The sequence below is a fragment of the Phyllostomus hastatus genome, unplaced genomic scaffold (assembly GCF_019186645.2).
Source record: "Phyllostomus hastatus isolate PE091 unplaced genomic scaffold, TTU_PhHast_1.1 phas_contig_40, whole genome shotgun sequence".
Classification (NCBI taxonomy): Eukaryota; Metazoa; Chordata; class Mammalia; order Chiroptera; family Phyllostomidae; genus Phyllostomus; species Phyllostomus hastatus.
The window spans coordinates 47,730,585-47,739,529 of NW_025333872.1; the positions used below are offsets into that span (position 1 = coordinate 47,730,585).

The following is an 8,945-nucleotide window of genomic DNA, read 5'->3' on the forward strand; positions in this document are numbered from 1 at the left end:
CCCTGTCTCCAAATATAATCAATCAAAGAGGTTAGAGCTTCACCGTATGGATTTTGGAGTGGACACAATTCAGTTCATAACAGAAGGCAAAGATACTAACTTTAGATTAAGATGTGTATGCAAAGGAAAATTGTCTGGGTATCTACTAAAATAGACATAAAATGTATAGCCAGTCCCATAGCCCAAAAATAAAAACAGTAAAAATGGAAGAAAATCCATCCCCCACAAAGCAAGGAGAATAGGAAGACACAGGAAGCAGAAAAATATGTAACAGTGTGATAAATAAATCTAAATACATCAATCTTCATTCTAAATAGTATAATAACTAAACTCTGTAGTTAAAAGCAAAGATCCAGCTAAATGCTATTCATAAAAGATATTTCAAAACATTAATAATACATAGGTCCAACTCATAGTCAGAGAGAGATCTCTCGAGCCAATCTCAACCTATAGAGAATCCTGTATTACTGTATTAGTATCAAAGAAAAAAGTCAAGGTCAAGTAGCACGTGCTAGAAGAGGGGTAAGTGCCAGGTAGTAAGGGAACAGAGAACCTCGGTCTTCGAGAAAGGAGGAAAGGTGACTGTCATAGTAGAGGAGACAATGTCTGAAAAAAAATACTGGCCCCGAAAATGTTGGAGCGTTGTGTTTCTCTTTCCTTTACAGCCAACACTAAATTCTAAAAATAAAAAATGTACATGAAAATGTGTGACCTTGCATTCATTAGGGTCCTATTTCACAGCTAAAGATAACTTTACTTATAAAAATGAAGGGGAGAGATTTCTCCCAACATTTAACCGTCAGCCCTTCAGTTTGCACAAATGTCCTTTGCCTAGTTTTTGCCCATTTTATATCCCTAGTTTTGTTCTTGGGCATGATCATGTTTTTGTGGTAGCCGGAACGATACCTACCTGGTTTTAAAAGGTAATTTCTGGCTACAATAAAGTTTTCTATTTTTGACAGAAAGGGAGAAAGCTATAGATAAATATATAGATAAAATATAGATATTAAACACACATACCCCCATTGGGCTCAAAGCTAAATCCTATGAATTTAAGCCTTCCAATTTCTTTCTAAACATTAAGAGTCCAGGAGTTGGCAGCAAAGGACAGAAAACAGAATATTTTTAAATCTTAGCTGTGACTATACAGGAAACAACATTCATTCACTCAACCATACAGCAATTATGTATGCATCAGTACCAGTCCATGCGAGCAGGCGGTCAGATGGTAATACAGCAAGGAGACCGAAAGTGAGAGAGGGAGAGCATTCTCAGGGCACAGTGTCAACTGCTGGGAACTAGCATTTACAGCTATGACTGAACACTAATGGGCAGTCTGCTGCTGAGGCAAGACCTTGCAGCTGAGTCTTTGTAAATATTTAGGGTTACTCCATTTGGATGAAGCCCTAGTCAGCCAGGTCTGGGTTCAAATACTAACTTGAATCTTTCATATTACACTGGCCAAAAAAACTACAGAAGGTGATGAAGGAAAACCATGAGTAAGTCTATAGATTTAATATTGAGAATAATGAAAGGCCCTCAGGTCAATGAAAAAATCAATGCCTTTTACCCCTACTGAAAAATTCTACTTTTACGGCTTCACTCAGAAGGAATAATCGTAGATGTGCACAAAAACTGAGCTGTAAGACACTGCTGATAAGAGAGGGAAAAAGGAAGGAAAACCTGACTGATACTATGGTGGCATATCCCCAATAAATTATGACACATCCATGAAATAAAGTACTATTTGGTATCAAAATATATTACAGAAGGTCATTCAATGATATAGAATATGGTTCCTCTTTGTGTGAAAATTAGAAAAATATATATAGTAAAAATGTCATCTTTAGAAATTAAAGTATCATAGTATTTCTCTCTCTATATATAAAAATATACACCAAAATGTTAACAATAGTTATCTCTAGACATAATTCTCCCTTTTTCCCCCTTTTTGTTGTATTTTTGCTTTGCTTTGTTTGTTGTTTTCATTTTTTTGCTTGTCTGAATTTTCCAAATTTTCTTTAATAAACATGTTACTTCCATGATAAAAAAAATATCTATTACACCAAAAGAAGAAAGATTTGAAACCTTATACTAGTAACTATACACGAAATATGGAAACAAAAATGAGAAGTTCCTAACATCATTACACCCTTAAGTATGAACAAATTTACTCAAAGCCTATCTAAACAAATACAAAATTCATAATATGTATTACAGAATTCAAAATGTTTAAAGAAAGAAAGAGGTTGGAATGAACTGAAGAATTCAAGAACAAGTTTTTTGCCAGTGCTGGGTACTGTGAAACTCTAGAAGGCATCACAATTGGGCAAGTTTAATCAAAATAGAGCAGGAAAACAGCCTACTTCGTATACAGCCTGGAGGAAATGGAAAAAACACGCTTAAATGAAGAAAAGAATAAATTTTATTAGAAGTAATCTTATTAGGCAAACATTTTCCCCTCTGGAAGGCAATGGATGCTATGCCTGGAATAGCCCCTTTCCACATCAGCTCGCTTTGAATCTACATTCTTCCAGGATTCATTCAGATCAAAAAACCTGCAGCAGACACCCTCGGCCACGCACGTGGGAACACCCGGCACAGACGTTAACTCATCCCTACATAACTTCTAGTTGAAACCCTTATTCTGACCCAAACTTCCAGCATCTTTAAATGCCCGAAAATATTCTTTCTCTAAAATTACCCATACATTTATTTTTGTTTAAAAAGAAAGAGGTGACCTCCCTTTGGAAGATTAACAGCTACAATAAAGAACTGTATTCATTTTGTACCACCTGCCCAAGGCAGATCCTTAGAAATTTTCATGATAAAAAGAAAAAGTTGCCTAACCCTGGCTGGGTGGCACAGTTGATGGCAGCACCATCCCACACAGCAAAAGGTTACGGGTTCAATTCCCAGTCAAGGTCATATAATTAGGTCATGGGTTCGATCCTAAGTTAGGGAGTATATGGGAATCAAAACCAATAGATGTTTCTTTCTCTCTTCTGCTCTTAAATCAGTAAAAATATACCCTCTTGTGAGGATTAAAAAATTTTGCCAAAAATATTTTTCAAATGCTTTAGTGACACAGATTTGGAAAACTAAATGAAAGAAAAATAGTTAACTATAAGCTTTGGTCAAAAACCTCAAAAGGTTAAATTAAGGTTGCAACTATAATGATACATAATGGTTTTGACTGAAAATTATCTAAGATCGATTAACATATATGCCAGGTGATTGGTACAGTATCTGGCTGGGGGTGTTTATTAACCTAAATTGGGCCTGGGAGGACATAAATTCTTCAGCATTCCCACTTGAAGGAAATGATGAAAATAACAGTGTTGTTATTAATTTTAACAGGTGACTACTAGATTATCCTCCTAACTATGAATGTACATTCGCTCTTGCCCGAGACCTAAAAACTATGGTAAAACTCAACCTTCTAACTCTTCACTACATTTTTAATTAACATGAAGAAACTTTCTAGTATAATAAGCTAGGGTTTCATGCTTGAGTTTTTTTAATCTTCTGCCACATAGACAGAAATGGAAACAAATTACTCTTACCAATCTTGTCCACATTTACTGGCACAGAAACTAAAAGGCACTTTATCCTATGTGTCAAACTCAAAGACTAAAACAGCTCGCTGTCTGTCAGCTTCAGAAACCATTTTTTACAAGCATGGCAAGCTGCCTCAAGCCAACTAAATGCTAAACCATGTTGGGCAGCCCACACTGCAAATTATTTGGAATGTTCTGCATGTTTTGTGGCTGCAAAAGCACCTATTATGTGGAGTATCCAGTTGAAATTAAGGCCACATCTGACCTTGAACAGAAAATTCCCAGGAAACTTTTAACTATAACTGACCAAGATCCCATCAATATTGAAAGTCTGAGATTTCAGGCTCACAGTCAAACATTTCCAATGCTATTTTTTTTAGAGCCCAAGACATACAACATAAACTCTGGGAAACACATTACTGTCTGTTTCAAGTAAACAACTAAAAAATCACCCTAAATACACACATGTCATAGCTTTAAAAAATTGCTACATGCAATGAGTAAAGGGCATTTGTAGCAAAAATAATCACATTTCTGGTAAATAGCTAGCAAATTAAAGCAAAAAAATCATTTTAAAAAATTATTTCCTTCCATTTTCTTTCTTTCTTTTTTAATCATTGTTCAGGCACAGTTTTCTGCCCCATTTCTAATTTTCATTACATATGCTGAAATGTAGCAGCTTCAGCTGTGGAATGTATTAATATCTCAGAGCTTTGCTTGAGTGACTGGAGCCCTGTATTATAGGTATTTGTCTTCTTATCAATTGAGCACTTTATTACTGAAAGTGTACACATATTATAGGATTATGCAATTAATATTTTTATTAGGTTTAAACCTCTTTCAGGACAGAGAGAACAGATCTGATGTTGAACATCTTTATACGCTCCATCTTTAACACAGTGCCTGGTATACAGGGAGTACTCAAAAATATTCTGTCTATTGCTCCATAATAAACCTCTCCTAACTCAGTGGAATGCAGCAGCAATTTTTATCATTACCTCAGTTCTGAGGGTTTAACAGATTCACTGGATGGTTTTTACTCAGTAAGGAATGGCTAAATCATCTTGCATGTTTCCTCATCCAGATATCTTGCAGTTGATCTGGCTGTTAGCAGAGATCTCAACAGGAATACCTACAGGTGCCCTCTCCATGTGGGATGGGCTTCCTCACAGCATGGTAACTGGGTTTCAATAGCTAAATCCTAGAAGAGAGAGCCAAGAAAAACTACTTATTTTCTAAACTCACCATGTAAAGTACATAGTATCCCTTCTACCACATTCAATCCTTTAGAAATAAATCACTAAGTTCGGCCCCTAAAAAAAGGAAGAGAATTAGTCTCTACCTCTTGATGGGACAGTAACAAAGAAACTGTGGACATTTAAAATTACCATAATAAATACTTCAAATAAAAATTCTATTATTCCTCCCTTATCTTCAATCTTCCTTTCTCTATTCACACTGCTCTATTACTTCCAAACATGCTCAATTTTCCCACAACTTAAAATTACATACCTAACACCCTCCAGACAAACACTCTGCTCTTGACCTTGTGTTAGTTACCATGTAACATTAAATTTCTCCTTCCATGCCTATCCAAATTTCTTAAAATTTTAATATAGGTTTTATTTTTCCAAGCATTAATGGGTACCTCTTTCAAATCAAATACTTAGGAAATCAATGCACAAATTGTAATACCAAAACTTTCCCAAAGTTTGCCTCCCCATGCCTTTGAGATCTACTCTCTAAGACAGGGTGTCCAATCTTTTGGAATCTCTGGGCACACTGGAAGAAGAGTTGTCTTGGGCCATACATTAAATACACAAAACCCTAACAAAAACTGATGAGCAAAAAAAGGTCCGTGCATAATTTTCGTGCTATTCGCCACCACAGAAAAGCAAAAAACTCTTTTACATAATAACCTTAATTATGCAGCAGCCCTTTTGATAATCTTTTAAAATCATCAAGCAGGTCCCAAGTTTATGATCACTAATATAGAAAATGTACATATCTAAGAAATAAAACTAAATAATGTTTTAAGTAAATTTACGGAATTTATGTTGGGCCGCATTCATAGCCATCCTGGGCCACAGGTTAGACACCCTTGCTGTAAGCCCAGACCAATGGGGAATGCCCTGAAGGTCATTCGAAGTGTTAAAAGAAACAAGGTAAATTCAACCTAGGGATTCCTCTGCTGAAGGTTAAGAAATATCTGATTCAATCGTCCTTCGATGGAATAACTCAGTCCGTGTCAATAAATGTTTGATTGGGGATCCTTGGCATATGACTCCCTGGTCCAAGCTCTGCACCAGAATAAGAAAATATTGGGAAACAGTATATTTTAACTGATTTCATGAAAATGCGGAAGAGATGACAAGCTCTAACAGTAACTATTTTTAGCTTTTTATCTTTTAGATCTGCTCTTCTCAATGTATCTGTATTATCAAGCCCCTGAATTCTTCACTGTTATATATAATGTATTATTATTACATATAATTATATGTTATATATAATAAATATTATGTACTATTTCCCTTTTACATATATTAGATGGATACATATAGATAGAGATTTTATATGTTGTGACACTACTTTCAAAAAGAATCATTCACAAAGCAAATCATCTCAAATCAAAATAAATCACATATAAATCTCAAGGGACTCATTAATCAATACAATTCAAGAACTACATCACATCTACCTTAGAAACTCCAATTCTTATTGAATACAGTACTTACTTGCCTGGAGTCCAGCAAAGTTCAGGTAAAAGTAACTGTAGTTAGGGTAACTGTAGTTAGGGTTTTGAGTATGTGCCTTTTTCTAAGTGAATTTTTCCCCAAGAATGTTCAGTTTGCTGCAAATTTTCAGAAAATGCTTGAAATTATGAGTTCTTTCCAAAAAGTTTCAGTTCCGGTATACTGTACAGCACAGTGACAAAACTGTGCCCAGAGATAAAATCTATATCCTAAATACACTGCTTTAATATTAATGGTTGTACTGGAATAATTTTCTTTCACTCCTTTCCCATTTGCAAGCGAGGTGTTAGCCACAATAGTCCCTATTTTGGTAGTATATTTTTCACACACAACATTATATGTAAAGCATATACTTGATTAACTACTTCATGGTACTCTTTTCTTCAAATAAGCTCCCACATTCTATTTTTATTTTTCAAAATAATTTGGATGGTGTAATCAATTATGTCATTAAAATTTGGGCCATTACAATGCTTCACAAAATATAGGGACTTTTCATCAGCACCTTTGATTTCTAGCTGATACCAGACATACACAGCATCAGTGGAGAAGACAGAAATAGGAACAGACAGGTGTGGTAGACCTAGGGATGTGAGAAAATAGGCTTCAGTCACCCACACAACACATGAAAAAAGAAAACACCCATTTGGGTCATAAATGTACTTACATATCAGGTTTCACCAAATAATTACATGTACTAGATACCGCATCCGACGGTAAAACTGTCAGAAGCAATGTTAAATTATGCAAGAAACATACGGTTTTATTCATGATTCTTAGGAAAATACTCCTAAAATTAGGTGAAGGCTATTAACTTAAGACAATGAAAATCAACAAATACAGAGAAACTTCTATTTTAAATAGAAGAAGAAACTTCTATTTAAAATATGGCTAACAACTCATCTTAATCACTGAGAAATCCTGCATACCTTTTACAGGGTTCCCTGTACTTCCTAAGTGTGGAGGACCAAGTCTAAATATTCAATCAGGGACTACACGATCACTTTGAAAATTCGGGCCACTGCTGGGTGGGGGGGTGGGTGTGCAAATTTCAGAAAGATATGTTGCTGAGTGGGTTTGCTTAGCACGCTGGGCCTCTAGGATATTTTTTCTTTAAAACAAACAAACAAAAAAATCCCAAAAGCAATAGGGGCGGGGGAGGGAGAACGAAAATCAGGGCGGCGCTGAACACCGACCGAGGCAGAAAAGACTCACAGCGCCGCAAGCTTACCCACTTGCCAGAGGCAACCTCTCCGAACTCTCGGAGCTCGCGAGGAGCCTTCCCAATTGGGCAAACGAGGTGAATATCACCCGCAAAGAGTGGTGAGACCACGGTGTAAAAGTTCAAGAGGATTCCATCCCCTCCTTCACTCCGTGCTCCGCGTCTCGGGGAGCGAGCCCTGCGGTGAGGATTCCGGCACTGGCAGCCAACCTGCAGCCTCCAGCTTTCCTAGAAGGCCTCACTGCCCGGGCGGGCGGGGATGGGGGCAAGCGCCGTCGGGAGGCCCGGAGAAGTGGGGCCGGGGGAAACCGAGTCCCGGCCGGCTCCGCCGTGCGGCGCTGGCCGCTGAAATCACTCAAGAACAGCCACAAAAATCTCCCCGAAAACCCGAGCTTCTACCGCACAACTTCGGGCTAACCAGCCTCCTCCTCTGCCACACACTCTGCCCTATAGCACCCCCCTCCCCAGCGCGGAGGATCAGAGGGCTCCCGCCCGCCGCTACCTGTCCCGGGCGCCCGAGGACCCCAGTCCCACCTCATACAAAGGGTTGCGCGCCGGCGGCCGCAGAGCGCAGGGAGCGTGGCCCCATCCAATGCCTCCCGGAACTTTCCTGACATAGCACTTCTCTCCCCCGCTGCAGAAGACAACGCTTCAGGCTGGGGAGAAGGAGGAGGAGGAGAAGGAGAAAGACGAGGAGGAAGAGGAGGAGGTAGTGGCTTTCCTAGCTGCGGCGGCGGCGGGAGCTGGAGCAGAAAGTGAGGACCTCCGCGGCTGGGAGCCACCGCCTCTCGTTCTGCTGGGGGTTCCCGCCCCCAGGGTAATCAAAGCTCCCTCTTAAAGGAGCCCTCCGCGTTTTAGCAAGGGAGGTGAGGGGGTGGAGAGAGGGGGCAGGGGAAGCAAGTTAAGAGCGTGGGGAGCAGAGACAGAGATTCCGGAGGCCGCCGTCAGGGGTGCCCCTGGGATGCTGCACTCGTCCTTCCCTATCTGCTTCCCGAGCTCCCCTCCAGGTCTTGGTGGCCTCTCAGCCTGGGCAAAGGTAGTATAAGTGCTCGACCAGGCATGTGGAGCCACCCTCGTCCCGGCTTGCGCCCCCCAACGATGGTCCTTGAAACCTCGAGCCTTTTCCTAATCGCCCTCTCCTCATTTGAGTCTTGTCTTCTACCTTCCCCCCACCCTCCCAGCACCCACACACACACGCCCCTCCCTCTGCCCTATGAGGCTGCCCTGGCCTGCACCCCCAAAGCCAGTGGAACTGCGTTTCCTTCCTTGTTTCCTGCTTATTGTTCCTTTAACTCTAACACATTAATGAAGACCTCCCCCAAGAGTTCAGGAGACTGAACAACTAAAGACCAGTTGGGGCTCCTAGACTAGCCCTTGAAGGTGTCACTGGTGAGTGGCATGGGAACCTTG

At 39.7% G+C, this 8,945-nt stretch overlaps 1 protein-coding gene across 2 annotated transcripts in view; it reads right to left on the reverse strand.

Annotated features, from left to right (window-relative positions):
* GPR63 (G protein-coupled receptor 63) overlaps positions 1-8,303 on the reverse strand; it is a 44,954-nt gene extending 36,651 nt beyond the window's left edge. For both annotated transcript variants that reach the window (XM_045844198.1, XM_045844197.1), the window contains exon 1: positions 8,070-8,303. The gene's annotated coding sequence lies outside the window, so the exon portion shown is untranslated. The remainder of the gene's footprint in view (positions 1-8,069) is intronic.
* Positions 8,304-8,945: the final 642 nt, after the last annotated feature.